At 35.3% G+C, this 23,351-nt stretch overlaps 2 long non-coding RNA genes across 2 annotated transcripts; both read right to left on the reverse strand.

Moving 5' to 3' along the window:
- Nucleotides 1-7,134: 7,134 nt before the first annotated feature.
- LOC123723201 lies at nt 7,135-9,495 on the reverse strand. Its single transcript, XR_006756673.1, has 4 exons — nt 9,474-9,495; nt 8,196-8,366; nt 7,595-7,765; nt 7,135-7,165 (listed from the first exon to the last, which is right to left on the reverse strand). It is a non-coding gene; the product is annotated as an uncharacterized LOC123723201 (long non-coding RNA).
- Nucleotides 9,496-12,971: 3,476 nt separating this feature from the next.
- On the reverse strand, nt 12,972-13,882 carry LOC123723202. The gene is made up of 3 exons (XR_006756674.1): nt 13,521-13,882; nt 13,262-13,430; nt 12,972-13,129 (listed from the first exon to the last, which is right to left on the reverse strand). It is a non-coding gene; the product is annotated as an uncharacterized LOC123723202 (long non-coding RNA).
- Between the last annotated feature and the right edge of the window lie 9,469 nt (nt 13,883-23,351).

Raw genomic sequence — 23,351 nt, forward strand, 5'->3', positions numbered from 1 at the left:
AACTTTTAAAAGAAAGCTAAAAGTATTTCTATTAGAAGTCCAGAAGCAGAAAATTTATAATAAATCTTTTTTCTAATTTTTTTTTTTTTTTTTTCCTGCACTCTTTGGCTGCTTATCGAAATGTACATATGTAAAAGGGAGACTAATATTGTTCCAGAATTTCTATTTGTTTTAAGTTACATTGAAGTTATGATAGTGAATAAGTTTTTTTTTTTTTTCTTTTCTTTAATATTGTTTTAAATACCTTGCATATTGAACTTAGGACCCGTTAATTATACATAACTTTAACTTCTTTTTATACCATAGTTCTTATATTATTTATTAGTTCTTATCTTATTTTATCTTTTGTAATATTGAAATTTTTATTTATCTTTATATATAAATATTTATGTTTGGTTATCCACCGCTGCAACTGGCGTGCGGATAGTCGTGAGGGTTTTCGCGGAAGATCAGCGCTGAGTGTTCCAGAGAGGAGCACCCAGCATACAAAGCTGAGGGAGGACCCTATCCGGTCAGCATTGCAACGTTAATTATAAATGTTTCTTTATGCTAGTGTAATTTTAATTTTATTCTGTTTTATGTATTTATAATTATTTTGTAATATGTTAGTTTTTATTGCGTTGTAATGGTGGGAAGGATTAAATGTTATTTTATTTTATTTATTTTATTTTATTTATTATTTAACAAGAGCGAGGGCCGCATTGGCTTTCTCCTGTATTTCCGAGGATCTGTCCCCCGAGAACATCAGAACCACATCGTCGGCAAAAGCCTGGCAGTGTGTACCCACTCTATCCAACTCCACCAGAAGGGGATTCAGCAGCAGATTCCAAAAAGTAGGCCCCCCGATAGATCCCTGCACGCAGCCCTTGGTGGTACTCTTCACGTACTCCGCTCCCGCAAATCTGACGCGCACCGACCGTTCGCTAAAGTAGCTGTCGATCAGGCGCCTCAGATTTACGGGGCACTGTGTTTCCGCTAATCTACACCGGATCGCGGGCCACCAGGCGTTATCGAAGGCTCCCTCTATGTCTAATGATACCAGCACAACGATCTTCTTCTCTCCTACCTCAGATCGAATGTGCTGGACCATGTCATAGAGGGAGTCTTCGGTAGATCGCTGCGGCATAAAACCGTATTGGCGCCCGCTGATCGACGGTGCAGTGTACCACCGTAGACGTCTTACAGCCATTTTTTCTAAAATTTTCCCAAAAATCGGCAGAAGGCCTATTGGTCTGTAAGACTTAGGCTGCGTGAGGTCGTCCTTACCAGGTTTAGGCAGTGCTACTACTGCTGCCTCTTTCCACCTTCTGGGGAAGAAAGAGAGACTTAGGCACTTATTAGCGATCGCCAGGAATATGTCTGAATCCAGGGTGATTGCCGATAAGCAAATGTCAGCCGTGAGACCGTCGAGGCCAGGAGCCTTCTTAGAGCTAAAGCTTGATGCGGACCACAACAATTCTGCTCTTGTAAATGGGGGGTCGCATGGATCATCATGCGACCCCTCGTTCACTCTGCCAGCTCTTTCTCTTATTTCTTTGTGGTCCGCATCATCTTCCTCCTCTCTATCTTCAGTAAAAAACGTTTCCGCTAGGCTCCTGGCCGATTCCTCCCCCTCTAGTACCTTACCATTCTTCATGAGGGGGGCTTCATCTTTCCTCACGGCTGTGCGACGTAGTACCCTGTAGATTCCGTCCCACATGGTTTCTCGCTCCTGGCTACAACAGAAACTTTTCCAACTTTGGGTCTGGGCCGACTTCATCACCCGCTTATAATTTTCCTTAGCGTCCATGTACTGCTGCACGACCCACTCCCTCCGAACTGGCGCCGCGGAGGAGATCCGCCTCTTCTTCCTCAAGACCTCGGTCTTGAGTCGAGAGAGCTCTTCGGACCACCAAGGCAATCCTGCCCTCCTCTTCCTCTTTACCTTGGGCAGCTCCTCTTCGCACGTCTCCACCACGCAAGCAACATACATTTTACACATTCCATCTAATCTTTCTTTCGTCTCTATCTTACTAATCTCTGCCGCTGTTATCCTTTCATTCTCCCACAGCTGGGCGAGTTTCCTACGAAACCCAACCCAGTCTGCTTTTTTAGTAGTATACTTCCGGGTGGAGGATACCATTTTGGTGCCCTTGGACCTGTCCAGGTCCAGGTCGAACAGGATTGCCTTGTGGTCCGAACTAGATACATCCTCCGCGAGACGCCAGTTAACTATCCAACCTAATAAGTGGGTCGAGCAAGCAGTAACATCGACGCAACTGGAAAAGCGGGTACCTCCTCTGATGACATCAAATGTCGGCCCAGAACCGTCGTTCAGTACATGTAGACCCAGCTCGTCGAGTTTTTCCGCGGCCACAATACCCCGCTTGTTATCCTCCCGGCTTCCCCACCATGTGCTCCACGCGTTCAAATCACCACCCACTATCACGCCAGCAGTACCTAAACCCTCCACGGCAGTCCCCATTTGGTCCAGGAGCGGTTCGATGGGCTTATCTGGCTCCAGGTAGACGGACACCACACCTATCTCCCACGCCGCTGTCCTCAACTTAGCAACTGCTATATTGCAAGTTGTAAGGTGCGGACAGTGGGAGACGTCGATGGTGTCGTCGAACAGCAGAATGGCCGCCTTGACCACCAGATCGGTGGTCGGACTCCTGGCGCATTGTACTGTTCTTGTCCCTGGATGCTGCCTCATCTCGCCGCGATTGCCTATATATGGCTCCTGGACAAGGGCGAAGGTGAGTTTACGCTTGGTCGCCTCCACGATGAGTTCTGCCGTGGCGAGTTCAGACCGTTGAAGGTTAGCCTGCACGGCGTGGTAGCGGGGCCGCCCGGCAGAAGGAGAAGCTGATGCACCTGGGGCCACCTTAGCAATACGCTATAGATGACCTCACCAGGGTATCCCATCGCCTTCGTACCGGACATTCTTCATTGAACGCGTTGTGCTCCCTCCCGTCGATTTTTGCAAGAACGCAATTTCGACAGGAGGGCGGTTTTCCGGCCTGCCGGTCGGTACACTGCGATGCGAGGTGCGGGCCACCGCAGTGACAGCATAGGTCCTCTGACTCTGTGCAGACACGTTTGGTGTGCCCGTACCCTAAGCATCGCGTGCATTGAACCAACGGGGATTGGTCCTGCACTCGGATACGCTGTAGGTCTACATGTAGAACGCCCGCCTCCGTGAACCGCCGCCAAATTTGCGGGGACACTCTTAAAACCACATGGGACGTATGGACATTCCTGGCCCGCTTCCGAAACCTGACATCCATTCTCATCTCTTGCGTACCCATTCCTTTCAATAATTCTTTATTCTGTCCCTTGATTGCCCTGACTATGTCCTCATCGCTGTTATAGGACAAGACGTCCATCAGAACAACCAAGGGATCCCTTGCTTTCACATCTTCCACTCTCAGGTCACCGGAGGCCTTTCTTAGCCTCTCCTTTACGCGGCTAAGCTCGCCCTCCGTGCTGCATCCTACGATCACCTTACGGTCCCGGATTTTCCTGACCCTATCTATTTTTATACCTTCCTCTTTAGCGTTAACAATTTTTCTTATTTTTTCCAGGACATGATCGCCGGTATCCCTGTCGTCACTGGAGGAGACCGCCACCGAGTGCGTGGCCCCTACACTCAGGGGCGGCCTCTGCGAAGACCCTGCCGTGACGCTCGCGTAAGTACCTTGTGTTGCTCCTTTACCGGCCTGTCCAAGGGCTTCCCTCAGACTTTGCGATTCTGTCAAATTTTCCTCTATCATTTTAGTGTGTTCTTCTAGCTTCTTAATAAGTTCTTCCTGTTTTTTGAGATACTGATCGGGAGGGGCGGGGAGGGGCGTCTGAGGGATCGGAGAGCCAGGGCCCTCTTTTCCCGCAGACCCCCCGCCCCGTATCTCCCGCTCAGTATCCTTACTTTTCCTAAGTTCGAGTTCGGCCTCTTTGACAAGCCGGTAAAGGGCGTCGATGGCATTGTTGGCCCCTACCTTAAGTTCGGTTTTGATGTTTTTTGCACTGTTCAAATGATTTTTCCCCGTGATCATATGAATCCGCGCTTCTTTAACTCTGTCAGATATATTTGAACTTGCCCCCCCGGAAGGGCCAACAATTCCTTCCACATCCATTTTCTTCTGTTCTTCTTGTGAAGGCACTATGCGCTTACGCACGGCTCTTGCCACTTTTTTGGGGGAGGTCTGGGTTGCGGGGTCTACACCGGACTCCCACTCCCCGACGCTCTTCCGAACGCTCCGGACCTGAGCCTCCTCGTCAACATTTGGTGACGGTTCGATAATGATTTCGTCCGTCCTTTCTACTGGGCTCGGGGCCTGGGCGCCTCGTTTCTTTACTGGGGTTCTTATGGCGATCATGTCGGGGAACTCGTCAAAACTTTAAAAATAATAAAAAATTTAAATTTAAAACTTTTAAAACTTTAAAATTTAAAAATTTAAATTGGTCAATAAACCTTATTATATCTAATATTATGGGCAATAGGCCCTGTCAATATAACTTACAACTAATATTGTGGGCAAAAGCCTTAACAATATATCTATAACTAAACTTAAATCTAATAAAAAATTGGCAAAAGCGCCTGTCAAAAACTAGTTAAATCTTAATACTAATATTGACGGCAAAAGCCGAAGTCAATATGTAGACTCAGACAATTCGGAGTTTGACCAGTTGTTGTTTATATTTGTTTAAAGACAAAGATTTTATCACAGTTTTCTATGTTACTGCACCTGATTAATAAAACTTTAAAAAAAATAGATAAAAAAAATATAGGATGCAGTAAATTCTAAATTAATTTAAAAAATAAATTGGAGTATAGTTCCTTAAGATCTTATAAATTTTTAAAAGTATTAGAATAAAATAAGATAGAATTTTTAAAATGAAATTGAGTAATGATTACAGTACTAAAGTTGAGATTAAAATAAAATTTAAATGAAAATAAAATGTTAATAATAATAGTTTAGAAACTTAATACTAAATTAAAGCTTAATCCAATTTTATCTACAGTAAAGTTGAATACTATCAACAAATTATATAAAGTTAAAAATAGAATGACTAAGTATTCTGGTCGTTTTCCTATTATCTGATTTACTAACTAACTGTGACACCACCGTATTGTTTACAGGTCACGCCCACCACATTCCTTTACAATACGGGGTTCGCAAGTGATGAGATTGAATGTAAACAACACACTATTTACGTCTTAAAAATTTACATAGAAAAACTTATTGTTTTAAGGATTTTCACTTTACACTTTTACTATATTTTCCAGTATACTTAATAACTATCCTTAGTGTCCTTATTATGTTTTCTCTTTTCTTAGACTATACTTTTGTTTACATTAATAAATTTCTTCTAACTTTGTAAATATAAGTCCGAAAAATATAAATGGGGTATCAATTTTTTTGTTTTCTTTTGCTGATTCTAATTTAATAATAAAAAACATATGTTACAGCATTAATTTTGGACTTATGATTTTTTTAAACTTAATGTTAGTTTTTCACTATTTTCTCCGCTTTATAACTTGACCCCCCCTTCTACAATTTTAATTTTACAAACACTGTCTTGTTCGGCACTTTTAGAGCTATCTAGTAGGCTTTGTCACGGTGCTCCACCACACCTGGATCCGGGTCCTCGTGGCCACGCGGTTTTTGTTTTCGTCAAAATTTTTTTGTTTTTCTTACCGGAAAAATTCCGGAAACCGGTCGGGACCCAAGATCTCGACGAGATCTTTTTTTGACACCATAAAAAGTATAGGTCGTCGATCGCGTTTTCACGGCGTTATTTTTTAAAGTTGTTCCCAACCAAATTTTTTGGTTTTTCGTGTCCAAAATCTTTTTCTTTGGTTTTTCTTTTACAAAATTTTATAGTATGGACCACAAAAATTTTCTGCGTCGATTGATGTAATGCACTTTATATTTCGTAAAACTTATTCCACCACTTCAATTTTTTCTAACTTTATAACGTACGGAGCAACTTTTTATCCGTGCGCTCGGTTGTACTCGCTTACAGTTGACCTAGTTAGAAAGTTGTGTTAGTTGTACTATTTATAACTCAAGAACGGCTGAATCGATTTGACTGAAAATTGGTGGGCAGGTAGCTTAGAACCAGGAAACGGACATAGGATCATTTTTACCCCGTTTTCTATTTTTTATTCCGCGCGGACGGAGTCGCGGGCGACAGCTAGTATGTAAATAGAAAAACACATTAGTACATGGTGAGATTCGAACCCAGGACTTGCAGATTGCAAGTCAAGTGCTTAACACATAACCCACCGAGGCTCTTAAAACAAAACCATCCTATGTATTAAAAAAAAGTATTATTCCGTCAGTCAAAAACTACCCTTCTAAGTCAAATAAAATTACCCTTCTAGAAGGGAATAAATTATTACTTACTTAATTTCATTTTGATGTGTTTTTATATGATTAGTAAATGGGCCTTTCGAATGGAAGGTTCTTTTGCACACTCTGCATACCAGGTCATCTGTGTCCGGAGACCTGGTACTATGTCTGGTAGGAGACTTGCATCTTCTATTTAACTTGGATGTACTTGGGTATACTTCTATTCTGTTGAAAGAAAAAAAAAAAGATAAATGTTTTGTACACCTATATATATATATATAGTCAGAAAGTTGTGTTAGTTATACTATTTATAACTCAAGAACGGCTGAATCGATTTGACTGAAAATTGGTGGGCAGGTAGCTTAGAACCAGGAAACGGACATAGGATCATTTTTACCCCGTTTTCTATTTTTTATTCCGCGCGGACGGAGTCGCGGGCGACAGCTAGTATGTAAATAGAAAAACACATTAGTACATGGTGAGATTCGAACCCAGGACTTGCAGATTGCAAGTCAAGTGCTTAACTCATAACCCACCGAGGCTCTTAAAACAAAACCATCCTATGTATTAAAAAAAAGTATTATTCCGTCAGTCAAAAACTACCCTTCTAAGTCAAATAAAATTACCCTTCTAGAAGGGAATAAATTATTACTTACTTAATTTCATTTTGATGTGTTTTTATATGATTAGTAAATGGGCCTTTCGAATGGAAGGTTCTTTTGCACACTCTGCATACCAGGTCATCTGTGTCCGGAGACCTGGTACTATGTCTGGTAGGAGACTTGCATCTTCTACTTAACTTGGATGTACTTGGGTATACTTCTATTCTGTTGAAAGAAAAAAAAAAGATAAATGTTTAGTACACCTATACATATATATAGTCAGAAAGTTGAGTTAGTTATACTATTTATAACTCAAGAACGGCTGAATCGATTTGACTGAAAATTGGTGGGCAGGTAGCTTAGAACCAGGAAACGGACATAGGATCATTTTTACCCCGTTTTCTATTTTTTATTCCGCGCGGACGGAGTCGCGGGCGACAGCTAGTATGTAAATAGAAAAACACATTAGTACATGGTGAGATTCGAACCCAGGACTTGCAGATTGCAAGTCAAGTGCTTAACACATAACCCACCGAGGCTCTTAAAACAAAACCATCCTATGTATTAAAAAAAAAGTATTATTCCGTCAGTCAAAAACTACCCTTCTAAGTCAAATAAAATTACCCTTCTAGAAGGGAATAAATTATTACTTACTTAATTTCATTTTGATGTGTTTTTATATGATTAGTAAATGGGCCTTTCGAATGGAAGGTTCTTTTGCACACTCTGCATACCAGGTCATCTGTGTCCGGAGACCTGGTACTATGTCTGGTAGGAGACTTGCATCTTCTATTTAACTTGGATGTACTTGGGTATACTTCTATTCTGTTGAAAGAAAAAAAAGATAAATGTTTAGTACACCTATATATATATATATATAGTCAGAAAGTTGTGTTAGTTATACTATTTATAACTCAAGAACGGCTGAATCGATTTGACTGAAAATTGGTGGGCAGGTAGCTTAGAACCAGGAAACGGACATAGGATCATTTTTACCCCGTTTTCTATTTTTTATTCCGCGCGGACGGAGTCGCGGGCGACAGCTAGTATGTAAATAGAAAAACACATTAGTACATGGTGAGATTCGAACCCAGGACTTGCAGATTGCAAGTCAAGTGCTTAACACATAACCCACCGAGGCTCTTAAAACAAAACCATCCTATGTATTAAAAAAAAGTATTATTCCGTCAGTCAAAAACTACCCTTCTAAGTCAAATAAAATTACCCTTCTAGAAGGGAATAAATTATTACTTACTTAATTTCATTTTGATGTGTTTTTATATGATTAGTAAATGGGCCTTTCGAATGGAAGGTTCTTTTGCACACTCTGCATACCAGGTCATCTGTGTCCGGAGACCTGGTACTATGTCTGGTAGGAGACTTGCATCTTCTATTTAACTTGGATGTACTTGGGTATACTTCTATTCTGTTGAAAGAAAAAAAAAGATAAATGTTTAGTACACCTATATATATATATATATATATATATATATATATATATATATATATATATATATATATATATATAGTTAGAAAGTTGTGTTAGTTATACTATTTATAACTCAAGAACGGCTGAATCGATTTGACTGAAAATTGGTGGGCAGGTAGCTTAGAACCAGGAAACGGACATAGGATCATTTTTACCCCGTTTTCTATTTTTTATTCCGCGCGGACGGAGTCGCGGGTAAAAGCTAGTTTTAATATAAAGTTGATAATAAGTAAACAGAAGATCCTTAAAATCGAAATATGACGGAAATTATGCATTTCATTTTTAACTAGCTTTTACCCGCGACTCCGTCCGCGTGGAATAAAAAAAATGCACACAAGATAAAAAAGTTCCTATGTCCGTCTCCTAGTTCTAAGCTACTTCACCATCAATTTTCAGCTAAATCAGTTCGACCGATCTTGAGTTTAAATATTGTAACTAACACGACTTTCTGACTATATATATAGATTTAAAAGTAAATTGATAACTAAAAGATTGTATAGAAAAACACGAATATTACTATTTTTTTTTTAAATTATAAAATTGAGTTTAGTTTGAGGCACTCTCATTACCTAATTTAGGTAATGATTTAAAATGTTATACGTTTAAAAAAAAATACAGTCGAATTGATAACCTCCTTCTTTTTCAAGTCGGCTAAAAAAACTAGTTGTAGAATAAAAAAAAAAATACTAAGTAAATCTATGTATTTTTCCAGACTATGTTCTACATTTATGAAGAAAATAACATTAAGATACCTTTTTGAGTTGTACTGAAGATACCTTCTAACAAACATCCATCCATACATCCAAACATTCACATTTATAACATTAGTAAGATGAATTTAATATAAGTATAATTTTTTTTTCTTAACGAAAATCCATTTTTTTTTGGATATGTTTGTAGGCAAGTTTGCGTTTGTTACAAGTAATCTCCGGAACGGCTAGATAGATTTTAACAGTACTTTGACTGGAAAGTAGCTGATGTACGCAGGAATTTTATAGGATACTTTTTTTTTAATTTCAAAAGTAAGTAAACTACAAAACTTACTTGACTCTTTTCACTGGTAAAGAAAATGTCATTATCAATGAAAAACTTTTTTTTATTACGTAAGACTAACTGTCCCCCGCAACTCCGTCTAATTAAAATTAAAAAAAAACTTTATAAGCAGCCAATGTCTTCTTCCAGACTATATTCTAAATGTATAGCAAATTGCATTCAGATCTGGAGACACCTTATTACAAACATCCATCCATACATACATTCACATCTTACTAATATTATAAATGCGAATGTTTAGATGTATGTTTGTTTGAAGATATCTCCGGAACTCAACAGATCTTGATGAAATTTGTCACAGATGTAGAACATAGTCTGAAAGAACTCATAGACTACTTAATATATTTTTTTAATTCCACGCGTACGGAGTCGCGGGCGACAGCTAGTTTATAATATTAGTAAGATTGTACATAAATAAGGACAACATAAAAACATTGATTTGTTTAAAAAGAACAATTTATTACTCACTTTAATTTTATCCTTCTTTAAAATGGACTTCAAAGGTTCGGAGGATTTCTTCATGTGCTGTGAAAAAAAGAGACATTTAATCTAGTATCATATAATATCCTTAAAAAACATTTTACAGTAGTAGACGTCAACAACAACAACATAAGTTGCAGGAATTGTCCTCACTCAGTGAAATACCACGACCTTACAGAAGACACGCCTCAACTACACTCTCATCTCTGTCTCACACAGGACTTGTTTTACTTCTCTTTCTCTTCACATCTCTTTACTTATAGGAGGAGGAGATGCATAGGAAGGTTAAATATTCTCTTTTTGTACGTCTCCTCCTTCGTCTATTGAGGATAGGTAACGCATCTGCAATTGCGAATGTCTATGGGCAGCGGTCGCTTCGCCATTTCGGCGAAATGTGGCCGCTTGCTCGTTTGCCATCTTGTAATATAAAAAAAACAAATCTACCTCATCTATATTCTTCTGATCCTTAGAATTCCTGTTCCTCAAAGTGAGAATGTTTGTCGGGCTGCTTATAGATCTTCTGGTGGTACGTCTATTATCTTCTGGACTTTTTAAATGTCGAGAATTACGATTATTCTCTGATGATTTATTCTGATGACAAACATTTAAATAAAATAATTAATAAACTATGTCAAAGTAATGGTTGCACGCGACTTCAGACCAGAATTAAATATAACAATGGCTCCTACAAATAAGGTACAATGTGCAAATTGACAATTTTTCAGGAGAGGCTCTTAAAGTTTTAACTATATAGGAAAAAAGACCGCATTAGCCTTTTTACTTCAGTAAAAATTAACATTTACACATGTAAAAGTATATTTTTTTAGTGCATGTTGTTAACTAAGAGGTAACTTTTAATTTAAAAAAAAAAATCAGTTGAATTGATAACCTCCTTCTTTTTGAAGTCGGCTAAAAAGTAAAAACCATCAATTTGTTACTTTGACCTATACATAGAACCCAACTATAAAAAAGTAGCCTATAACATGCCGACATGCATCAGCTACATTGAAGACAAAATCCCGTCAAAATTGGTCCACTCATTCCAGTGATTACCCAGAACATTGCAGTTTTGCGGACAGACATACAATCAAAAAAATTTCAAAATTGTTTCCTTGTTAAGCAACACAAATACATCAAGTGTATGAAAGACAATAATTTTTTTAAATGATAATTGTTCTTGAAAAAATTCTAGACAAGTTTGAAGCTATGTTTGGATATAATTCACAACAACCAACATAGGATTCCAACACAATACCACTATAGTGGTAATCCATACCCTTAATCATTAGGCTCATCATCATATACTTGACCTTGTCCCACTTAAGTCGGGTCGGTGCAGGTTTCCATCCTCCTATTCAATCTATCACCCCCTTCTTGATAATGTCACCTTTCACACAATCCATACATCTATTCCTAGGCCTACCTCTACCGGTGTACTCCACATTCATACTTAACACTCTTAGCCACATGTGATTCTTCCCTCCTCATAACATGTCCATACCACGCTTACCTTTTACTTCTCAATTTTTAATCATTATTCTATTGACACTTAAATTCTGAATGAATTTATATATTATAAATAAAAATAAATAACTATTTTTTATTATGACAAGATTGTTTTTTTTTTTAATCAAAAACAATAAATAAAATATCAAGAAGGGAAAAAAAGGTTGCATTGTGCGCACTGGCCAGTCAACCCCAGGGGGCCTACTCTAATTCAACGAAAAACGAAGTTTCGTCCGAAACTTCGTATGTTTGCTACTACAATTCCATTCGTTCCGCATCTTCGTCCGAACGAAACAATTTGACGTTTAAGTTCTCTAAACCTACTCTAATTCACAATGTTCGGAACGAAAATTTGATTTTGACAGATAATTCTTCGGAAGTTTAACCTCGAAATTGACGAAATCAAAAGTGTTACCTTTTGATTTTCGTTTGTGTTGATTTTGTTATTAATTCGTTTGAAATGGCTGCGAGGATGTTTTTAATTGAGGTTGCTGTACGAGAAGAGCGTTTAGAGCGTAGAAGAAATCGACGCAGCCTACGCAACCAGCTAAATATTAATGTAATTCCCGACATAATTTGTCGGAAATTATAGACTCAGTCGGCAATTATTTGAGAAGTTGTGCCAAGAAATAGTGCCTCTATTACCTCGAAGGGCATGGAGTCATGGAATCGAGCCTACTGTTAAGGTACCTAGTGTATAGTTTTTATAATTTTTATCATCCTTTTTAAAAACAATTATTAGCATTTTTACGGCCTTGAATTTTTATGCTCGGGGTAGTTATCAAGGGTCTGTAGGGCTGTAGGGTAATGGAATGAGGGCAAGCGGATGATGATGTGTTAAATTATAAATATTATTTTATAAACTTACAAACATGTTTTATTTACATATATATATTTTATTTTAGGTGATTCAGGTTATGCTCAAAGGGAGTATATGATGACACCTATAGATAACACTGTTGAACACTCTCCTGAGGGGAGATACAACTCTGTCCAAAAATAATTTATGTATAAAGGAAGGGATTGATGTTTCCGAGTTGACAGACATTGAACTTCAAAAAGGAAATGACTAGGCAGCGGGCAGACAGGATAGACAGGGCTCCACCAGTAGCTTCTTCAGCTCAAGCACTACAGGCAGGTCAGAGGGCAAGGGCTGTAATAATGCAAATGTTGGAGAGGAGTAGGTGAAATATTGTATAAAATATAATATAAAAATAGCTCAAAAAATATTTATTACATTCATTACCATAACTTCTTTTCTCATTACTGATTTATTTATACTTTCCTTAAATTTATTTTAATTTTAACTATCTTAACTTACTTACTTTTATTTTATATTAATTTAAATTTAAAATTTTTGATCCTACAGACAAATTATTTTAAATAATTTTGTGGGACTTATTTGTATTTTAGGTTAACATTGTATTATAAATAAATAAATAATAGTGAATAAAACTCATTTGCCAAATTATAATACTTTTATTTTTCTAAAAAATTCCTCATCAGTCCACACAGCTCTTCCAGGGCAACCCTGATGCCTGCAAGCTCAGTGTTCAAAGCTGTCTCTCTGCCTGCACGCTCTTCTTCCAATTGAAACAATCTCCTCCTGACATCTGAGCCAGTAGCCGATTGTCTCCTTCTAGATCGTGCAGGTTGTGAGGCTGCAAAACAAATTTCCAATTATTATACATTGACAGATGAAAGTCTATGATACTTGAATGCATGAAAAGCATGAGATATTTTATGTAACTGTTTATTTGGCATACAGTGATTTTTTTGACAATTAAAAATACTTTTTGCCACTGCTGGATTGTTTTTCTTCTCACAGACTCTTAGCTTGGACATTGCCATCGGCACCCCTCAATCTTCCACGAGCAAGATCCCTATGCTCGTCCAAGAAATTGAGAAGTACGTCAATTTGTTCTGGAGTAGCTGTACCCGTATGTGGAGCCATTTGTTAAACTGAAAATATGTACTTCTAGATTCTTATTATGAAGAAGAGGCGATAATTATAGTAAACAAACTAATAAATATAATATGAGGTTTACTTACGAAGTTTATTATCCAATCGAACGTCGAGAACAAAGTGCAGACTCAAAGTGAGCTTGGAACCTTCTCACAAATTATTTATCGCGACAGCGAAGTATGTGAAAAGCACTTGAAAACATGATTAACAAAACACTTGAAGAACAAACTTTACAAAACTTTTTCAAATATTTGGTACAAAAAATCCTAAATGACGTTTGTCAACTTCGTGAATATGTGTACAATTTTAGTTGTCGTACATTGTTACCAATGTTAAGCTGAAATCGGGCTCTTAAAATAGGTCGGTTAACATCGTCAGTGATAAGGTTCTTTAGAGTGTCTCTGTAGATTTAATCGAAAATAAATTTAGTACGTAAATGTTTATATTTGGTACATGACAATTATAAAAAATGCATGGTAAACTACAAGTTAAATGTATAAATTGAAAATAAAGCCAATTAATTTTATATTTTAAGATAATACGAAAACCGGAATTTGCCGCAAATGACACATAAAAAGACCATCACAATGTCGTTCACGAAGATCGTTCACGAAAATTGTCTCTGGATCCGAACATCGTGTGCGTGTCCGAAAATGTTATAGAGTAAGGTCCATTGCGAAATTTCGTTTCAAATTCGTTCGTTAACGAAGTTTCGTTTCGTCGAATTAGAGTAGACCTACAGGGCCGGTGTTGCCGCAACAAATTCCTTACCTTAACTTTGTCAGATGTCTCCTTCTTTGATTTGCTTTGTTTATGTTTTATTATTGGCTCATTTGAGTCATCATTGGAAAATATTGTTTCCGTCACACCTAAGATACAATCACCAGCATTTGGCTGAAATTATAAACAAAAAGATTAATATTATAATTCGCAATATAGTTTAGATGGATGGATGTTTGTTACGAGGTATCTCCAGAACGGATCAATCTTGATGATTTTTGGTATAGATATAGAACATAGTCTGACAGAACACACAGACTACATATAAATGTTTTTTTTTAATTCCATGGGGACAGAATTTCGGGCAAAAACAAGTTAATTAAAGACATGTAATACTAGGTTTAGGTAATGCGGCCACTGAGCCCGCCCACCTTAAGCCTAGTAAAACTGTATATACCTTGACAAGGCATACAGTGGTTAGTCAGTTGCAAAAATAAATATTTATATTACTGAATTTTTGTATTCTAATGTGGCAAATGATTCGCTGAAATATTGAAGTGATGGCTAACCATAGACATCCACAAATGCAGATGTGTTGCCTACCAAAATAATAATGATACTACTGAAAATATAGAGGACAAAGTAAAGTAAGGAACGGTAGTCATTAAAACCTATAACATGGACTTGATAACTATTTATAATAATCATAATTATCCAACAGTTAACATGTATGAAACGACTCACAGCTCAGCTCAACTTGTACATGCATAGTTATGATTTGAGTTTCAATTTGTGATCTGCTAGTCACCAGGTAGACAGCGGCTCAACGGCTCAAATAGTTATAATACATCGCAATGAACCATGAGCGGTCAATTTAAATGTTGATTGGCAACTCAACAGGTAATCTATATGACCTAAACTTTAAAACCAGTACAGAGTTGATTAACACATGTCTAGCGAAAAGGTAGTAAAAAAAGATGATTAGGTATGGCTTACTAACCGCTCCTCTAGGCATTGTCTGTGGAGGTAAACCAAGACGTAATCTAGTCTTCATATTTGTCTGCTTACACATCTCGGAGAACTCATAGAAATCATTCACTTTGTCGACGCATAGCTCACATATTAAAGGCGGCATTTTATCGTCTTGGTGTACCTGTAAACAATCAGATCTTAGTACATATTAAGAATTTAAAAATGGAGGGAAAATAGCTAACCTGTTTAATAATCATAAAATTAATTTTATTTTAAAACAAATTAGTGTAATACAAAACTATGAATATTGTTTATATATTTCCACTTTGAGAGTTACATATAAAACGAAATGTAATGTGTCGATATGGAAATAAATATTACAACTTAGAAATAATGATTGATTTGTGTTTTGCGTTTGGTGTGAAAAAAATAATTTGGTAGAGAAGTCTTATATATCATAACAGTTCACCTCTATTTGTACACATTCCCGTATTTTTTGGGTGAGTGGTACATCCCCATCTAAGTCGACATTTTGTAACCAGCACCAGCCCCACATACGACGACGACGACATGATCGAAAAATCTCATATGCTATCTTCTCCTCTATTTTAGAAGTCCTAAAAACGACTCATTTTTAATTATAATTTCGGAAATAGGTTTAAAGACGCATTAAAACTAAACAACGCAGCCGCTTTTCCGCCATTATCAAAGCAAAAAACGTTTTGTGTTTGGTGTTGTCACTTGTCAAAGAGCAATGCAAAAAACCACAGTCTAAAAAATCATTACAGAATATATAGTCTTCGAATAAGTGTTTCACAAATTAGTAATTTTTGGTGATTCTAAATTAAGTAGAAATTTTAAAAAACGCAAACTACCTCAGAGAATAACGACATCAAACCTTACTTTTAAACATTAATTATTGTGTTTAGCATATTTTTCTCTTTTTAAACTCTCTAGATAAACTAATGTAAAGCCTGACCAAAACATAGCATTCCTGTCAGAAAAATGTCTCAATCTTCTTTAATATTGCAAAATTATACAATTAGTTCAATACGTGCAACGAATTCATTTTCATCATCAGCTTTTGTCTGCCTACTGCTGGTCACAGGCCTTCCCCAATGCTTTCCACATTATGCGGTCCTCCGCTTTCTACATTTCAGGATTTTATTCCCCCGACTGGCCAGTACAGTGTGGGTGGAAATAATTATATACTAATACACATAAATATGAAACAATGATATAATAATAATTCAGTAACATATCTGAGAAGAAATTCAATGATATGTGTGAAGTCAACCGACCCGCACTAGGCCAGCGTGGTTGACTATGGCCTAGTCACCCCTATCTTAGGGTAGGCTCCGAGCCCTTCGCTGGGGACGTATAGTGAGCTAATGATGAATCAAGTATATTGTAGACTTTTTCTACGTTTATATGTATAACTCAACATTGTGAACATCAACATTATAACGAAATAAAAATGAAAAATAAAAGGTAAAATTAAACAAAAGAAATTCTCATAAATTCGTGGAATAGATCAATCTTTAACTTCAATGAAGGGCAGGACAGAGCTAAGTTTCTGATTTTTATAGAATTTAAAAGGACATGTGAATAAGAAAGATTTTATTTGTTGTTTAATTAATCTAAAACAAAACGTATATTCTCCCTTACTGTCTGTGCCACCTCTTCTGTCATTTTTTCTGCTCCTTTTTCTATAATCGAAATTAATTCAGACCAAATCTTCGTTATGATATTTCTGTATTCACTAGCAAAAGTTGGAAGAATGGACAAATGTCCATTCTTCCAACTTTTGTAATAAATTATCCCACTGTTTTGTATTATTATGATCGCCAAAAATTACTTTATCGAACTCGTTTAAAATAGCCTGTAGAACAACAGTCTTATTGACTAATTTCATATTTTCAGCGCCATAAATTTTTATCGGTTGATTTCTATTTGCTATTACATTTTTTAGTATCAAAAAAACAATTCTCGTCTCTTCTTCGTTTTTGTACTCCAATTTGCGTATAAGAATTTTAAATTTTTTATGTGATTCCCAATCCATTATTTTCACAAAAACTGCATCTTTCAATACTTCGGTTAAAGCATCGGAAGCCTGTTTTACTTTTCGATCGTTCGTTTTTAATATCATTGTCAACATTTGTGTTAATAAATCACTAAAAGTTCTGCGAGTTCTACATATATTATATTGCTTACAAAGATGAACGAATTCTGTATTAAGTTCCTTCTCTAGCACTTTCTGCATTGAATCGATAGTTGAATTTGAATTTCTTAGAGAACCTTTGATAAACATGTTCATATGGTCAAATATTTTCGTAATAATTCTATTTGACACGCTCAAAGTATTCAAAATAGCTTTTGAGTTCCTAATTTAGTTCTAAGCGTTTGATTACTTAATTTATTCACATGCTCTTCGAGTTTTTTCTTATAAAGTTGCTTTATTCTATGAAACTTGTGTTTATTTATTTTGTTCTCAAATCTTCCCTGAATATTTTCTAGAATTATTAGAGCTTGATTATACAAATGAAGAATGTATCGTTGGATTGATTCATCATCTTTAATTTTACGTGGGAGTTAAATTTTTTGAAAGAACACTCACTTTAAAAAATACTTTATTTAATTTTACAGGTTATAATATAAAACTTATAGAAATGGGCGGATCCCCGATTAAACTAATATTAATACAAAAAGACTACAGAGTAATAACCATGTCTACGTCTCTCTTCTGAATCTCCCTGCACTGTCTGCCGGTCGACTTATATATTGACGATGCTTCGTAGTTTCCTTGGTGGTGGTAACAGTTGTGTGGTCCGCCGTGTGGTCCGATATGGGGTGTGGGGTATACAAATGGATCATTAGATCATATTAACACAATGCATCATAATATTAATGCGAATCGAGTTAGTCAAAACATCCTTAATGGCTTCTGATAATAGCTCCTTGTGTCCATGGAGTGTTTAATGTCGGATTGCTTGTATTTTTATTTAAGTGCGTCAATTGTAGCACTTGACTCTCCCCCCCTAAATTTGAAGTTCCGGGTTTTCTGCAAACGCGGAATCTGCATATTTGCGATGAGAATATAAATATTAATATAACTGTTATTATTACTATCCACACATACTGTATAATGTTATGTTTCTTCTCATATGTAAAGTCTGGTAACTTCTTGATTTCTTTCAATTTCGATGTTATCTTGGATACATCATAATTCAATTCCATTTCTGTTATATCTTCATATTGTTTCAAGTCGACCGTCGCTATAATTATGTCCTCCGTTGATTCTTTAGTGCGAAATAATGTTTTATATCCTGAAATGTTTAGTTCACAATTTTCTCCATTTAATACATTTGAATATTTTGACCACACAATTTCCTTATGTTTATTACATTTTATCTTTAGCTCAGGAGTACTATTGAAATACATATAAATTACTTTAGATGAAATAATATTAACTATTTGCTTTGGACATTGTATTGGTACCATTTGACATTTATTACTTTCTTTTTTATACATAACCACTTATCCTTTAAACAATGAAATAATTATACCTAATACATCGTAGCGTGCCTTTAATTTTGTCCAGCCGCGCGCCGCAGTAGCATTTTTCGAATGCGCGTAGTTTTTAATAATTTAATATCTTCCAAACTATTAATCAGAATTACATAGTTTAAAGGCTAATGTAATCTGCATTTAATACTCTAGCCATCAAACATATTTATTTGGATAAGGATTCATATCGAATATAATATAATAGCGCCGGAAGCTTACGACGCTGTTTTTCGTGTGCAATTTAATCGAAGTTTGTTCATAATAACATGGTTTTTGTGAGACATCCATAGATGATAGATATATGCCACGTGAGACTTTTATTTAGCAAATTTAAGGATCTATAATTACTCGATACATCATTTTAATGTAGGTCATATAGTTTGACCTACGTAAGCCCAGAAAGCAAATTTGTGCTATTCATTGTAACGCGATGTAGCATTTTTCGTTTCCGCGTAATTTTATTCTTACGATATCTCCTAAACTATTAGACAGAATGATATAGTTTCAATTGCAAATATAATCTACATTAAATTCTCTTGATAATGAAAATATTTATTTACATAAGGGTTAATACTGAACTTGAATAATAGCGTCGGAAATAGGGCATGAATTTAATTAATGTTTCTAAAGAAAAAAATGGTTATTGTGAGAAAACTATAAAAGATAGATATATGCTATCGCGGACTTTTATTTAGCACATTTAAAGAGCTACAATTCGCCATACATCATTTTTATGTAGGTCCTATAGTTTAGCCTACGTAAGCGCTGAAAGCAAAAATGTCCCTAATTTCCGCAACAAATTTTGAAGCTATGTTCAAAATCTACTAGTCTTCTAGTTATTTAAAAAAAAAAAACAAAAAAATGGGACCCACCTGCAAGCACTTCCTTGCGATTAAAATAATTTTTATCAAAATCGGACCACCAGGGGCCGAGTTTCGCGGTAACACACATAAAAAAAAAAAAAAAAAAAAAACAGTCGAATTGATAACCTCCTTCTTTTTGAAGTCGGCTAAAAATATCGGTTTCACAGTTACTTATATTCATAGGTGGGCACAGTTAATCAAAAAGTTAACTTCGTTAATCGTTAATTCGTTAAATAAAAATTTAACTTCGTTAATCGTTAAAGCGTTTAATTTAAGAAAATTTAACGCAAGTTAAAGTTAACAGTTAAAGTTAATTTTGGTTTATATTACGAATATAGGGCGCAAGCGGGAAATGGCCATATGAATAATCTCCGAATCATATGGACTGATTTTGTCAAGACTTTCTATAGAACTTAGGCTATTTTTTTACTGCGCTTACGAAATCTCGGGCGAGCGCTAATCCTATCTATAGTTTAGTTATATAATATACTCAAATAAAATTTTGACGATTGGGGTGATGTACTACTGCCTGTACGATATTAATGACATAGCATGCACTAGTTACACACACTTATATACTTCACTGACAATGATGGACAATTGACCTTTTCAGTCATTTTTTTATCGACCATCCAACTTCACGGAATTAGAGAACTAACTAAATTTAGACAACACAAGTTTTCTATTAAACAGTGAGACATACTCGTATCATGGTAATATTCAAAAGAATATCAATCTCAAATCTCAAACAAAATGCAGTAAGAAGGGACATAAACGTAAGTATGTTTAATACATCTCAAATATAAAATGTCACCTATTTACTTCGGCCGACACCGACTGCGAAATAACAATAATTATACAATAAATGTTACAAGAAAGAAGAGAACTTTCTTTAGAGTTTAGAGGGTTTTCATGACATTGTTTTGTTACTTTTCAGTGCATTTTGTTTGAGATTGTTTTTTATGTTATTGTAAAGGTCACTTGTGCCGACGACATTTCATATATGTATTAATTTTAGTATAACACAATTTAACATTATTTCACTAACATAATTATTTTATCTTTTTCCTGATTCTTTCTCGTTTTATCGTATACTTTTTTTTTGTAAACAAACAAATTATCTTCGCTATTGTCTTTGTGCAGCGCACGTGCATCCCCGACCATTAGAAGGGTTAGGGCCATAAATCCATCGAGTTCGTTATCGTATTCTCTGTGCGGACTGTCCATTTGATCCTTTGTTCATATTTTTAAAATGCAAAATTATTTTTCGTTGACTATGAAGAAGCCCCAAAAAAAACAAACGACGGTAATAAACACCAAATCCCTTTTGTTTTTGAGGAATGTTTATTGCGTGCACATTTCGTCTTTCGTATTTTTAAATTTATTTTTCATTGTTTGTTTCTTATCTACGCAATGACAAAAAAATCCTATTTGTACGCTTTTTCAAATGAACCATAAACGTTTTTTTTTTATATTTTTTGCTGTCTTTAAACTTCAATATTAAAATAAACATTTTCGTCGCCAACAAAGTTTAGTTGTAATTTAGTTACGACGTTGAAGAGTTATGCACACTTGATTATTTTGATTGCAATTCAACGCAGTGTTTATCTTTTTTACTAGATTTTTGCGTTTCACGTATAAGACAAAGTGTATAATTATTGTATTTAGAATAAAGTACTTTCGTACCTTATGTTGGTTTTATAATAAAATCATCTTCTAAAAAAAGTGATGTTAAATAAATGAAAACCAGTTTTAATGTGAATAAAATGTAATATAGACTTTTCGAGATATTTGTGTAAATGTGAAATAATTAATAAACTTTGAAGGTGTCTAGCGCCTAAACTTCGCAATATTTGATAGAGGTAAGTTTGGTTAAATCGTCACTATTTTCTAACAAGGATTCTGCGGTACTCTTTTGATCACGTCTTTCCCGGCCGCTCGGTGTATTGTATAACCTACATACACTCGCACTCGCTCGTTCTCGTTCTCTCTCGTTCTCGGTCACCATTCGACTCGCCGACGGTCCCCGAACATAGCCGAACTTACGAATGTAGCCTGATGCATAATTTAAATAAAATGACAACACGTCAATAAGTGTCTATTGTTACAATTAACGGACTAAATTAACGGAAGTGAAATTTAACGGAAGTTAACAAGAGCGTTAACACTTTTTGAATTTAACTTAAAAGTTAATCCGTTAAGGTAAATGTTAACTTCGTTAATTAACGATTAACGGATTAACGAGTTAATGCCCAGCTCTGCTTATATTAATTACATTGGTATACTCTTTACATATAAATTCATTTAATTCTATACAATTGTTAACTTCATATGTTTCTACATTATCATAAGCAAACGTTACCATGCGCATCAAAGGATATGAACAGGTAGGATTGTTTAGGATGACGGGTATTATTTTTCTAGTATTATAAATTTTATCTTTTACTAAAGGAATATTAATAATGAAATATACTATGTTATTAATTATTTTGCTTTATCAATAAATCATGTATATTTTTATTTAATTCGTTAGTAAACTCTCTATGTTGTGCGGTATATCGTTGAATAAAAACTCTTAAATTGTCAAAACTTCTTAATTTTGGTTTTCTACCGAAATGAACTTCGTAAGGTGTCATTCCTATTGAACTGTGTTGAGTGTTGTTATAACTATGGGTTATAAAATTAATCTTTTGATTTTTTTCTAAATCCATATCTCTTTGCAATCTATATAGTTCTTGTATTGTATTGTGCAATCTCTCTACATCCGAATTAGACTTGTGATGTTGTGCTGTCGTTGTGTGATTGATTATATTATAATACGTCTTAAATAATTCATTTATTATTTCACTACAGAAAGATTGTTCACCGTCGTGTACTATTTTATTTGGTGACCCTACTAATGCAAATATTTCATATAATGTATCATATACTTTCGATTTTTCTGTTGGCTTAATAATTGCGTACTTAGAAAATTTATCAATTATTGTTAAATACCAATCCTTTTCGATAGACATAAAATCAATATGCCAAACATCCATTGGTTCAAGTGGTGTTTCTGTTTCAATTGGTAAAGTAGAATAAGGGTGTCTATTATATTTTTCTCTTTGACATATTTCACAATTATTTATATATCTTTTAATAAGTTTTCTCATTTTTTCAAAATAATATTTTTCACGTAGTTGTTTATTTATACTATCTATTCCTGCGTGTCTATTATTATAAAGATGATATTCTTTAATTAACTGTAATTGTTCCTCAATATCATTTATCTCAATTAAGGATTTAGTATATCTAGTAAGTTTTAATTTACTATGATCAAAATATTTTCTATAAACTTCCGAAACTTTATAATATAATTCATCATTAGGAATTATTAAAGCATACTTATCTTTATTTAAATATTCTAACATTAATTCTTTAATAATATTTTCTTCATCAGAAGGTGGAATATAAAAATATAACATACCTTTTTCATTTTTTACTTGTTTAAACGGTGCAAGCTCAAATACTACGCGGTTTAATCGTTTCGGCGGGTAACGATGGACTATTGGAATACCAGTATCACTATCCTCTAGACAAGAATGAACAGTATCCGATAATGATCTATTGTCATCGTCGTCGTTCCATGAATTAATACTGCTGTTGATTAAGGTTTCACTTCTTAATGACTCATTGTTATACTGCACATCAAGTGAATCGTCACTAAAATGGTTCAAATGAATTCTACTTAATTCATTTAAATTAAAATTATCATCGTTTGTTATATAATTAATTGAAATTTCAGTTTCAGGTAAA

This window comes from Papilio machaon, chromosome W (assembly GCF_912999745.1).
Source record: "Papilio machaon chromosome W, ilPapMach1.1, whole genome shotgun sequence".
In the NCBI taxonomy this organism is placed as follows: domain Eukaryota; kingdom Metazoa; phylum Arthropoda; class Insecta; order Lepidoptera; family Papilionidae; genus Papilio; species Papilio machaon.